Genomic DNA, 14,333 nt, shown 5'->3' on the forward strand with positions numbered 1-14,333 from the left:
AATGGACGAGGTAAGACTTGTAGTTCAAATGGCTCCCCTAGAACTTAGAACTACTTAAACCTAACCTAACCTAAGGACATCACACACATCCATATCCGAGGCAGGATTCGAACCTGCGACAGTAGCGGTCGCGCGGTTCCAGACTGAAGCGCCTAGAACCGGTCGGCCACTCCAGCCAGCTTTTGTAGTCCACCTCATAATATTCACATAAAGAAATGGGAGAAGTCCTAACCCTGCCATTAATATTTGATTACTTTCCAGAAATATAGGGACAGCTCGAATTTTATTGGTAGCCCGTGCTCTCGCAACATCAACCAAACTGTGTTGCGAACTGCTCCCAAATGACATAGATGTTTTTGTGTTTGCAAAGTCCACCTTCGGGTTTACAGCTGCAGTATACTAATTTCAATGTGACTGTTCTTAATTTCTTCTGGCTGTTGATTTTATATCGGATACGAAAGCAGGAAAGAAGGTTTGGAATTCAACGTGTCGTCGACGTCATCAGAGACATATTACTATCCCAGATGCAGAGCGGGCATGGCCGTAAAGACCACTCTGGCATTAGCTTGAAGTCATTTTGGAGAAATTAAGGAGAACGTATTTCAAAATGGCTGAACAGAGATTTGAACGCTGCTCCTCTCGAATACGGGTCCATTGTTCTAATCAGTTCACTGCCACGCTCTGTAATGATGAAGAAGATGGATTAGGGCACTGTGAAATCTGCCACGGAGAAGGCGTGGCAACAGTGGCTGATTACCGTTAAGGACATCGCTCCTTAAGGAAAGCTCGAGAAAGTTATTAGCGGACTGCAGGCACTCTGATGTTCACACATGGAAGGGAGAAGAAGCTAATACGACACGTCTAGGAGGTTAAGATGTTAGTGACTGAGCTGAGGGCGACGGTTCATTGGCGCACATCACTCAGAAGCAGTTGGGAAGAAATCGGTAATTTCGCACTGTATTACAGCGAACGTAACGAGTCTAAGAAGTAACTCCGAACGAATTTCTTACGGCATCCGAAATTTGTTGACGAACAGAGCTATCGAACGCGATTAATAGGCAGCTGCTTTACCTGGATCATGTGGGTGAACGTTGAGGGAGATTTTCGGTAGAAGTTGGCGTGAGGCTGATGAGATGTCGAAATGTTAACTCTCGAGTTAATTTTGTCTGTTTAATGATTTTCACACCAATCAACGTCTGTCATTAGAAACAGTGTGCTTACGATAAGGACGAGGAGGGAACTGGTCCTGACTTCACAAATCTGACATTTTTTATATCAATTAAAACATGCTTTACTGTCATCTATTTTAATGAAGTTTGATGAATGTAGCAAAACGGTACTTTTATACGCCAGTTGTCAATTTAAAATATGTTACAGGATTGGAATATATACGTGAATAGATATTCCTCTAAAGCAGTACATTTAAAATAGAATTCAGTGACGGTAAGGATGTCGTATTATGTTACATAATGAGGTAAGGCAATTTCTGATGATATATCTGGGTAGTTCTCTAGCACGCTACCAGAACAAAACATTTACGTGATTGTACAAGGTAACGCTAGCGTGTCGGATAGCACGGTGAGCTAGATCCAGATTGAATCCGCGCGTCAGAATAACATTTGGCGTGGCACACAGACAAGCTTGAAGTCGGGCTCTAGCCCATTTCCCACGTCCATCCAAGCGTTTCCCTTTCGGACAACACCTATCGGCTAAAACACAAACGATAAAATCCACGCGAGTCGCCAACAGATGCAGTAGTAAGTGACCTTCCCTTAAATTTCAGATTAAAGTCGCAACAGAAATGGCATATGGTTACAGAAATAAAATAACGCAGAATCCAGAAGAAGGATACCCATCAATGGATCCAGAAAGTAACGCGAACTCCACCAGATAAAGAATAAGACTGTCGTGGAACATACGCCGTCAGTTCAAAAAATTTCGAGACTGGATTAATAAAAATTAGAGAAAACACAAGATGCTTCAGGTGTTCTACATAGTACCACCCAACTTGAGTACAACGCACAGAACGTTCATACAACCAGGACATAGCGCTCAACTCGTGCGTCACATTGGCTTCAATATCGGTTAAATCGTCAACGCATTGAACCTTGGTGCGAATTTTGCAATTGTTCGTTTTGTGGTAAGTTCATATTGATATCAGTAAGTCTCTCATGACGACTTTTTCCAGAAATGAAATGACGGCATTTGTCATTTCAATCAAGTCACAGCAGGCGTCCACACGTATTTGTTTTTGTCTGGGAGTCTGGGTCTGCTGGACATACTTTGCACACACTTTTCTCTTCAAAACATTCTAGAGAATGTCCCGAATATTTGATTTAGAGATGTAGCTCCGTTGCGATTTGTGACATAACGACGGTGACACACAGCAGCTGCACGTCCACAACTTAACACTGCCTGCCCGGTAGAATGCCCATCTTTTGTTTACGACTGTTGGTTCAGTCTTCTACCGTAGTTACAGCGCTGACGTTGCTTATACGCCAGGAATAAAATCGGTCTCGGAACTTTTTGGACGGACGCTGATAGATACCAGAAACAGCTTATGTACCTCGGTAACAGGGGACAGAGTTCACCGATGTCTGGTAAACAACTCTTTTAACTCCAGACCTTGCCTCCGATCTAAAAACAGTTCAGCAGTCGGAAGTTCAGTATTCGGTTATGCGCGCCATCCCGCACAGAAGAGTTAATTGAATATAAAGAGTTGGGAGTCACGCAATGGCACGCGAGGTGCGAGCTGTTCGAACCGAAACGGCAGGGCGGCCATTTGAGCGCACACAGGCCATCTGCCGGCGACCCGGAAGCGCCGCCTACCAGCAAACTCTAAACATTTACGCGAACATCTGCTGACGTCACTTCCGCGTCGTATCGCGGCATCAGTCCGCCCACGGCGGCCGTGCGGACAATGACACGGCTGCTGCTCCCTTCTCGCCCCCAACTTCGAGCTGTCACAACCCCTTTATTTCTTTACCGAAATACCTGGACGTTTCACTAATAATCTTTCTTCGTCGGCATCCAGTGTCATACTGCAAGGTAGGTCGTCTACACTACAGGACGTTCCGCGAACGACGCAAGCGCTGAAGCGGCGTTTCGCGGAAACTAGTACCCACGTATCCAGGCTGCAATTACTGTACGCCCTGGCCCGTTGTTCCTATCATCAAAATCCTCTCGTAATCTAAATCTTTATGCATGCACAGTCCGTCCAAAAAGTTCCAAGGTTTATTTTATGCTGGTGTACAAGCGACATCAGTGCGCTAACTAAGGTTCAGTTTGAATTAATAACTGTAAACAACAGATGCGCATTTGATCAATCAGTTCTGAGTAGGCAGTGTTGTCCATACCAGGTATACAAATTGTTCGCCACGGTAGCTGCGCGATCAGCACAGCGGATTGCTAAGCGAAGAGTTCGATTCCCAGCCGCGTCAAAGATTTTTCTTCGCTCGGTGATTGTGTGTTGTGTTGTCCTTACGTTTGTATCGCCATAACTGGAAATCCAGTATTGAAATGGCTGAACGGGCACGTCCCGAAAGCAAATAATAACACAAAAATGTTCAAGACGTTCACCAGAATGTTCTGAAGAACAGGAAAGTGTGTCCAAAGTTTATTCCGCACACCCTGACTTCCAAACAAAAACGACGATGCCTATCGCTACTTGATTTAAATGCAAAAGGTGGACAACTGTTTTCTAGAAAAAATCTGTACAGATGAGAGTTTGTGTTATCAGTATAAACCTACCACAAAACGACGAAATGCAAAAATTCTGATGAATGTTCAACGCTTTGACGACATAACCGATATCGAAGCCAATGTGACGCACGAGTTGAACAGCATTCCACACATGGTTGCATGAACGCTCTGCGTGTTGTACTAAAGTGGAGGGAGAATATGTAGAACACCCGAAGCATCTTGCTTTTCTCTGCTTTTTATTGATCTAGTCTCGAAACTTTAAAGACTGACTGGGTATATATTCTGCAAGTCAGCACAGGGTGCATGGCCTGTACATCTGTTAGTCATTTCCCGTCCTGTGCCGTTCGCAAATGGAGCAAAGGAGGAATGATTGTTAATTTGCATCCATATGATCCCTGATTTCTCTTATTTTTTCCTCGCAGTCCATATGCAAGGTGTATTTTGGTGGCAGTAGGATCGTCCTGCAGTCTGCCGCAAATGCTGGTTCTTTAAACTATCACAACAGCGTTTCATGAAAAGAACGTCTACCTAGCTTCACAGGTTATCTTTTGAGATTAAATAGTTCACCAAAATACTATCAACACGTCTCTGGTTTGCTTCGATGTTTTCCTTCAGTACGACCTGGTGGGGATCCCAAACACTCCAGCAGTACTCAAGAATGGATCGCACGAATGTTCTGTACGCTGTTTCCTTTACAGATTAGCTACACATTCATACAATTCTCCCAATAAACCAAAGTCGACCATTCACGTTCTCAACAACTGACCACTGATGCTCATTCCATTTCATGTCACTTTGCAACATTTCGCCTAGATATTTAATCGACGTAACTGCGTTCAGCAGCGCCGGCCGTTGTGGCCGTGCGGTTCTAGGCGCTTCAGGCTGGAACCGCGTGACCGCTGCGGTCGCATGTTCGAATCCTGCCTCGGGCATGGATGTGTGTGATGTCCTTAGGTCAGTTAGGTTTAATTAGTTATAAGTTCTAGGCGACTGATGACCTCAGAAGTTAAGTCGCGTAGTGCTCAGAGCCATTTGAACCATTTTGCGTTCAGCAGCAAACTGCTAATACTGTATTTTCAGGTCAGGAACAGTTTTGCCACTTTCTGATTTATAACCAGCAAAGTGGGCATTCATGTACAGCAGCAGCAAAATACCTTGTAATTAAAAACTTTAGATTTATTACATTATGGTAAGCTTGAAAGTGTCAGAACTGTTTCTAACCTGAAAGTACAGCGTGTAGTATATAAAAAGATAGTACACACATTAAAATGTACACATTTCTGGTCACTAATGATGCCTTTCGAAAAAAATGGCGAAACGCATATGGCATCATAAAACTGTTCTGTTCATTTGCACATAGAGGGATCTACTGTGACAATTATTAACATATTATTACATGCTACTGAGGACGGTAAGACAAACGACAGATATTACTACATAATGCATACTACGCCATCTAACAAAGGACAACTCAAGGAGTACTGATGCAGCCGCGTAAAGCACCGGATTGAACTGCGTATGACCCACACTACGAGTGATATTTTCAACTGCCTGATTTATCTGACTTCTACTGGGTGCTTGAGGTGCACCTGAGACCGAGCTCACCCTCTAAATCAGCAATTAGTGCTAAATAAAGTACGACGGTACTTCAAAAAGCAAGTTATACGTATACACCATTTCGCAACAAGAATACACATTCCGCGTTTCCTGCGGTTACAGATCTGCTGCAGGATGGATAATAGAAGCATCACAGTGTGCGAGTGAAATAGCACGGCAACTGGAAACGTACTCCAGAGTTGAAGGACGCGGGACAGTACGATTCTTGAGGCCAAAAGATCTAGATTTCACACGCACTCACCGTGCATTTCTGGCGTTATATGGATCAAATACAATGCCACGTCCAGTTATAGTGAAATGATCCCAACAATTTGGCCGAGGCCATACACACGTGGGTCGTGCTGACCGGGAAGGAATGCCATCGACATCAGCAACAGATAGCGATGTCCAAGCAATCGACGAAGAACATCTGGGGGCAAAGACATTTTCCGACCATGAGGACGGTCACAAAGCGATTTTCGAGTGGCTCCGTGACCAATCAGTGCATTTCTACTGTCGAATAGTCGAAAGATTGGTAGAACTTTCAGATTGTTGTTTAGAGGCTTCGTGACTATGTTCAAACATAGTGCTACAGATCTGTGTCACTTTGAAATGCAGTGCAGAATTCAATAAACGTTACTTGGGCTTTTGTAATAATTATAAGTGGAAAACACAATATTTTTTTATGTTCTACAGGATTAATTTATTGAGTTAACCGGCTTTCGGCTTACAAGACCATCATCATACTTTTGTTTTCCATTTATAATTATGTTGTTCAACAAGAAGCGACGGAAGAATCAGTTAATATGTTACAATGATGTGTAACTTATTTTTTGAAGTCTTCTTGCATTAATTTAAAACAACAACCTAGTGGAAACTATGTCTTTCTTTAACGTTATTTACAACATCAATTAATTCTATATGTCTTACAGTACAGTGACTGTGGCATACAGGAACTCCATTCTAAAATTAAAAGCAAATAGAGGTTGTAAGCTGTGTGTGTATTCTTTTTAATTTCTGGTCGCTGAGGATTTTTCCTTGTCAATTAAGGATCTAAAGGTGTGTGGCAGAAAATGTAGTGTGTATATCTGAAACTTAGAAAAACACGGATTGAACATAATAAGGCGTTGTTGCTGTAGGCATCGTGAGGAGTCAGCTTTTTGAGGCACGTGCAACCGAGTTCCACACATGATGGTTTCATTTCATGACTCGACAGTGGAATTCGAAGGGTGTTTCCCTCTTCACGTAATTGTTGACCTAGACTGGAAAACAGGTAGCATCTCGGTGTGAGCGCTCAGCCAGATAACTTTCTCACGAGACAGTAAATAGCTCCGCACTTGCTTTCCAGAGATTTCACTTATTTTACGTAATTGAAGCGCTGCTGATCGTCCTATGGGCTGTAGAGAAAGCTACAGACTTTCTCTGCACTTCGAATCGTCGACAGTCGACTTCAAGCTTCGAATTTATCCTCAGAACCGTATACTCTACCGGGGATGTGAGGCTATGACAATTTAGTTCTGTTACTATGGAGCAGGCTATATGTCACTATTTCAAGGTGCGCATAAAATTCAGCCCCTAACTTATTTCGTGTTTAAAATATTATATGTTTCGGTTACAGTCTGGTGAAGTGGTACAGCACAACTGCCTGTAAAGGCAGGAAGGATGTATGACAACGGTAGCAATACTTCTTACAAATATGTCGTCTGTATCGATGTCTGTAGGTGTCAGCGGCGATGTCGCTCAACTGATCCATCCGTTCGGCACGCAGATTACTCATTTCTTCTACAATTCGCAGGCGAAGCTTCCATGTGAGACGTATTTTTCGTGTCATTTAATTCCAGATAGCGTAGTTTTGTAACTGTTGGTAATAGTTACTTCTTCAGACATTCCTGCTGGACATGTTTTCAAGTAAAGTTAGGACAGATTCAGATCTTAACTCTTTGATTTTGACAAACGGATTTTTATTTTCATAGTATTTATAATTTGGAATTATAATTTACCCATTCACCGGAAAACATTCGTAGCTTTAAATTCCTACTTATTCACTCAATAAACTGTAGGGGCAGTTTTGTAGCCGTGCCGATTTTTGTTTTAACGGTCGCCGTAACAGTCAATCCATGGCACATTGGTTCCTCGAGAAGACTGTTGCCATGCAATAAGACTCCTAATTTAAGGATTGGAACCACTGAGAACAAACAAACATTCACTGTCCCCATCCGCGTTAAAATTCACGGATCAATACTGGATATATCTTCAGATACATTGTTCGCAGAAGTTTGGTGTTAAAAATTTCGTTCGAAAGTACTCAACATACCAAGAGGTAATCATCTCAGGTACTTTAGCCTCTAAGTAATGTATTGGACACAACCAGATATATCCAAATTTTATAATAAGGCTCTTCTGGAGTGAAGCGAGTAAAATTCCTAACCGTTGTCTTTAAATTCTTGGCACTTAATAAAGATTCCAGATTTATATGCAAGCTTTATTCTACAAAATATTCTATTGTAGAACAGTCATTATCTTATTTTAAGCAGAAAAATCTTATAGATATTAAATTATAATCTCGCTAGGCGTACGGTCTTATGACGTTGTGTGTAGGCGATAACTGTCGGGTCCCCATCACTGAGTTATATACTGTCGGTGAACGCAGTATTTGTGTACCATCACTGCATGGCACGCAAACGGTTGCAATTGACATACGAGCTATACCAGTGCATGCTGGAATTGTCATGTTAATGGCTACACCGCTGGTGTTGCAGCTTCTCGAATTCCTTTGCGGTCCGTCGTCAGCTCTGTCAAACAACTAAGGTGCCAGAAGCGTGTTACGTGTACCTTCGCGGAGAGCCCACAACACAGGAAAGCTAATAAAATCCTCCTCCTTGTCTCGCCATCCAAGTATCTGCTGAAATATATTACACAGTGCTTCTGCTCGTTTCATGGATTACATGTTTTCATCTGTTCCGGTCAACAAGGTCCGTGGTCTTCCACTCTGTCTTGTCCCTCTAGGTTTGTAGTCAAGAATTCGTTTTGGAATGCATTCTACCTACATGTTCCCACCATCTGCATCTATTTCCTTGTGCATTGAATTAGTTTCTAATTCATTTTTAATGTCGTCGTTTCTGAAGCGATCTTCTCTAGGACACCCTTTAACACTACAGAGAAATTTCATTTCAGCTGCCTGGATCTTGCTCCTATCCTTTTGCGTGGGAAGCCAGGTTCCACGTCCATAGAGCATAGTAGGAACTGCCTTGGCTTTGTAAAAATTCATCTGTGTCTCTTCTCTGGCTTTTTTAGCGTATTTCTGACTGTTCCAGATACTGCGTTAAATTTTAGGATCTTGCTATGAACTTCACTGTCGAAATTTCTTCTTATATCACAGTCGAGATACTAAAAGCAGGATACCCGTTCCAGTATTACATTATGTATTGTAATTTTAGATTTTATAGGTGATTTTCCTCTAAATGCCATTAACTTCGTTTTATGAGTGGAGACGTTTCTGTTATAGTTAGAAGCCAACAAATTAAGATGTAAAAGGGCTTCTTGATGATTGTTTTAATATTCCTGGATTGCTATTTGATCATCTGCGTACAGTACACCACTAAAACATTTCTCTCTATTGATATTTACGCCATAGGTGATATTTTGTTTCCAAGCCCTGACTAGGTCATCTACGGAGACGTTGAATGAAGGTGGAGACAGACCACATCATTGCATTTTCGATTATAATTTTCGTCTCTTAGTAAAGAGCTTTTACAGAGTTAATTGGATGCGTTGCGAAGCGTGTTTTTTTCATAATCTGCCCAGTAGGTATCTTTTGACTTTGTGAAAAGCTTTTTCATTATCTACAAATGCTAAGTGCTTCTTTAACGTACATTATTTCCGTTTCTCTACCTGTCGTTTTATACTAAAAATACCATCCATACAGGATTTTCCTTTTTTAATTCAGGGATGAAAGAGAAGAACAAATGATGAATTTGAGCTAAGAAAGGAATATTAGGGATTAAGCTCCCGTAAACGACATGGTAATGAGAGACGAAGCATAAGGTCGGATTTGGGACGGAAAGAGAAACAGTATCGTCATTAGACTTAAAGGATTTACAGAAAATGCGGAAAAACTAATGGCGGATGGCCGGGCTGGGTTTAGAACAACCGCCCTCAAGCGTCTTAGCACTGACCCACCTAGCTCGTTAAACTAAGTTAGGGAACCGTGATCCGGAAACGCCGGCCGCGGTGGTCTCGCGGTTAAGGCGCTCAGTCCGGAACCGCGCGACTGCTACGGTCGCAGGTTCGAATCCTGCCTCGGGCATGGATGTGTGTGATGTCCTTAGGTTAGTTAGGTTTAAGTAGTTCTAAGTTCTAGGGGACTGATGACCACAGATGTTAAGTCCCATAGTGCTCAGATCCATTTGAACCATTTTGATCCGGAAACGTCTGAATCAGAAGTTACGAAGCCGGAATTGTTGTGGGACAACATTGCCAGAGGAATACGAGAACTTGCAAATCGTGTTTGTACGATGTAATAAACCTATTTGATAGCTACAGCTCACTCTGTACTTCTGGTTCGTGTACAGCTCGTGAACGAACTCGATAGTGTGGTTCACGAAATCTTGGTCGATACTTGCTTTTCGCAAATTACGATACGACTCCCAATCATCTGTTATGGCTCTCGTATAAGGTAAAATAAAATGCCTTATCGGGGGCACGAAATTTGCCTTTCCCCGATAGTAAATACGAACGACGAAGTGCTTCTTCAATTCTCTGTCTGTGCCCCCAAAGACACAAATATGTTCGATTTCGCTTTTCAGGGGACGTCATTTGCTTACGAGTCGTGAGGTGCGACTCGTCAATTTCTACGATTCAGTTCTGATCATCGATGGTTACACTTTCGTTTGTGACAATGACATATCACGCTTCGCAACAGACCCCGTAATAGTCACACACACTCTTGACAGTTTCAGAAGAAGTGCCTTCTAGTGTATAGCTTCTCACTCAGCAGGAAACGGTAACAGCTCTTTTCAGTGCTCAATTTAGACGTGTCAGGCCTAGTATTCCTTCTTATTGACGTCTTTTTCTTATATTTTGTGCAATACAGCTCGAAGGGGAACTCGATATAATAGGTTTTCTTGTACGGTTTAGCGCATGACTGGCCGTGACATAAAACGCACTTTCTTTTTTTGTTCCGCATTTAGCAACAAGCTCTATTTCCACCAAAACTCCAACTACCTTTCCATTGTACATATTCGAGAAATTAACTTCCCTCACGAAAGTAAACTTTCGCTAGATATCAAGACTTTCATCCACTACTGTTTGCAGAGTTGTATGATATTCCCTCGGCAACGCAAAAAAACAACATCCAAATTCGCCGCCTGATCAGTGAGGTATTCGATATATATCGCTCGCTTTCCACACGCAACATCGATACCCAAGCCTTCTTCCGTGAGAGTAATTAGATTAGCTAAGGGCTTTCTATTATAGACACTGGAGCAGTGAGATGTTTAACCCTGTCTTGCGGGTCGAAGACCAGCGGCCCTTATTTTGGATGATTTGATAGTTTAACAGAACAGAGAATTAATCTGATCCCGTCAGTTACCGCTTCAAATTAAATCTGCAGATCAGTAGGCGTCGATTCTGGCAGCGACCGCGAGTGTGATTTCGCACGACGCCATGGAAGCTCCGAGGCACGGAAGAAACGAACGTTTCATACTCTAAACAGAGCACTGTCCTACGAATATGCAAGATTTGGCCTTTCGTCACATATCCACATTCGTCTTATCCCAAAGCGATTTGCGTCGGATGCGGCAGTAGCAGTGCTGATTTCTGCAGTGTCGGAATGAATTGAACCGTCAAGCTCTTTGGCACGGCGAAATATGTTACTTGTCGCTGTTTAGACTGCACGAGTCTTATTACACATTTGTTTCCCCCAGAGTGTCATCATTGTTAGTATCTCCTGTTGCGTCGTTCTTGGACTGTTTCCTCGCGTCCGTCGCGAGTAGCACGCACGTGCGAGCGCGTTCCGGACTCCCATTGTGTAACGCTTCCTGCGCAGCGACGCCGGCACGTAGCATGTATCGCGCTCCTGTCGAAAGACTCCAGCGAAACTGAATGAACCGATTTCCACTTTCATATGACGACAGAAACGCTACAATTATCTGCCACCAGTTCATCCAGCAAAATGCACCACACTGCGAACGATTTGAGGAACAGATACTTTTTCAAAACTTAATTTCTAACGTACGGGTTCTCCAACTACTTTACAGAAGATTGTAGAGGTCGTATTATCCTCATTTTTTATTCAAAGACTGGAAAAAAATGCAGGCCTCGCGGGTAAGAAATACAAAATGGCAAGGAAAAGCAGAAAAAAGTAACTACGTATTACAGCAAAGCTTTCGTATAAAAAAGCGGGTAGAAGGGTCACGACTGCAAACAAAGGTAACCCCACCTGCTGGAGACAGCTGGCTCAGTCGACAACGCCAGACTACGACGGAAGCTTACCTGCACAAGTTTAGCTGCACGGCACCCGTCTGCAAGCAGAAAGAATTCTCGTTAACAACACGCTCTGGAATGCAAAACACACGCCGCTACTACACTTTGTGATGTAACATGTGCTCATTTGGCCAATGGGCGTGCTACAAAATCGGAACAGCAGACGTATCAAGATGTATCACGGTATTCACTGTTGTCTGTGTACGCTGCCAGCTTCAGGCGGAGTGTGTTGGGACAGACCCATCATAACACTGGCACACAATACTTTCACGTCTCATTTCCATAAATTATATCATTACACAGAGTTTTGCATCCTTATGTTTCCGAGGAAGGTACTAGCGATAGAGGAAACGCATGGCAAACGATGCTGAATCGCTCACACAATCAACGAAATTACATTTAATCCTGAATAATGATGCTCATCTATATGCAAGATTAGAGTCTGCACAAAATTTGCATTAGTCAATGTTCAGAAAAATGTTTTTCAGGATAGCTGAGCGAAAGTCCTAGATGGTGGCTCTCGGTACGGCATTCACAAATATAAAAGCAACAACTATAAATTGTTATAGTAGCCACTGTAACCAATTCTGAACTAAGAAAATAGAGTTAATTCATTATCTCTGTTTCTAAAATGAAATACTCTCAGTGACTAGTACACGATTTCAGAAATTATTGAGTGTTTTAAAGTTCTTGTTCAAAATTGTTTGTTGGCTCCCACATAAATATAGTCGTATGCCACATCCCAACACAAATGTAATGGAAAGTATTTCAGTTATGAAATTTATCAGAAGCATTCTAATCTTCATCTGACAAGTCAGCAAGTGGTTCAACGTGTTTTGTCAGGCCCGAGAACTTCCCAGAAGTTTTTTCATAGAAGACCCGCTTTCAGTACTATCGAGAAACGGAATGTGCAAGTTCCTCTTGAATCCCCGACCTTGGCTACATAACACAGCGCGATATCTGTCCAGTACATGGAATGAACACATGCTGAAAGAAGAAAATTAAACACAGAGATTACAACAGCTACTTTCTATGTAGTTATGTCACTTCCCTCTAAGAACAAACACAAAAACAACTGCTAAGAGGCGGATCACATTTGACGGACTATACTGGACTAGGTCGTGTAACTGTCAACCGACTCTAAGAGATAGTTACGTGACGAACTAACACTTTACATATAATCTAGAGGCGTTCTCCATACGTGCCAAGTTCTATCATAGTTGAAGGTTACCCTGACCGCCTGAAAGAAAATTACAAGCTACTGGAAATTGGATCTTGATCTTTGGATTGCATGTTACTGAAAAACCAGAGCCATGTGGCGTCACATAACATCAAAAAATTGCCCTTGCTCTACTTTCCGTCTCAGCTAATCATTTAAGGAAATTTGAACCGTGAGTTAGTCGTCCTAGCGTCCAACTTCGACTACACAACGCTTCTTATGTTCTCGGCATGTTGTGCCGGAAATGTTACTATGTTTTCTGCACATCTCTAATACAAAAATAGTCAAATGCAACAGAGTTCAGAGAAGAAACACTAAACAGCCTATACATATCATTGCATATGCAATTTAAGTTCGATGGATCAAGTCAGCTCTGCGCATAATATTATCAGCTCTGCCATGATAATATTGATATATCGAGAAGCTGTACCAAGATGCTTCCCTATTTACCGATTCTGAACACCTGCATTAATCATTCCTTATTAAGTATTCATCCACATTATTTAGTTCTCTACACTTGTACTTTGTAGGAGAGTACCAGCACTACGTAGGTTTATATTATATTCGATGAAGTTAACGTCGCGGTAAAAAAAATCCTGTAGTTCAAGAATAATTTTCTCATGCAAGTTTATTGCGCAACTTTGAAAAATGCTTGTTCCGTCACTGAAGGCATACGGCAAGTATGGTATGAATCAGCTCATAGCAAGATGTTTACATCTAAAACAGCTGCAGTTGTTGTGATATGATATTAGGTGCGGTCCTCGGGAGTGCTAAATCAGATGTTTGTAATTGGCGATTTGTGTATTTATAATTTACAAATGAAACGTATTTTCATAAACAATACCCCAATTGCCAGCAAGATCAGAGCTTGTACAAAGTCAGTCAGAAGTTAACACGTCCACGTTCCCTCTGAAAGTCTGAAAAACCACAGCTTCCCTAATCAGAGGAAACTTTCGACCCTCCCGGTTACTCACGAAGTGACGAAAGTTTTACTGACTGACGTGGTGGCGGAAGGAAAACACCAACTTATGTTCATTTCAGAACAAAGCTAAATAGTAGTGCACGGGTTGGCTGCTGTGCATCGGCTACTTCTGGCTTCTCACTGGCAACCTGTGGACGCGCCCAGTAATCCGCAAAGCAAATAGTATTAACTAATCGTATTTGCTGGTGACATAACTTCGCATTTATAAGAAATCTGCAAGCGTCTTGCATACGTAACAGTCTTTACGCAACAGCAAGGTCAAATTTGCAACAGTCGCACATAGTTTGTGCGGCACTGTTTTCTGGAAAAAAAAAAAACAATCGTAGACTCCTTATGATGCAGAAAGCTTCA

At 42.2% G+C, this 14,333-nt stretch overlaps 1 protein-coding gene across 3 annotated transcripts in view; it reads right to left on the minus strand.

Moving 5' to 3' along the window:
* Positions 1-14,333, minus strand: part of LOC126470047 (ecdysone-induced protein 74EF-like) — a 617,268-nt gene that overhangs the window by 565,856 nt on the left and 37,079 nt on the right. For 2 of the 3 annotated variants that reach the window (XM_050097548.1, XM_050097546.1), the window contains exon 2: positions 11,791-11,819. The exons of the other annotated variant lie outside the window; for it this stretch is intronic. The gene's annotated coding sequence lies outside the window, so the exon portion shown is untranslated. The remainder of the gene's footprint in view (positions 1-11,790; positions 11,820-14,333) is intronic. 3 annotated transcript variants of the gene reach the window in all.

Source organism: Schistocerca serialis, chromosome 3 (assembly GCF_023864345.2).
Source record: "Schistocerca serialis cubense isolate TAMUIC-IGC-003099 chromosome 3, iqSchSeri2.2, whole genome shotgun sequence".
Classification (NCBI taxonomy): domain Eukaryota; kingdom Metazoa; phylum Arthropoda; class Insecta; order Orthoptera; family Acrididae; genus Schistocerca; species Schistocerca serialis.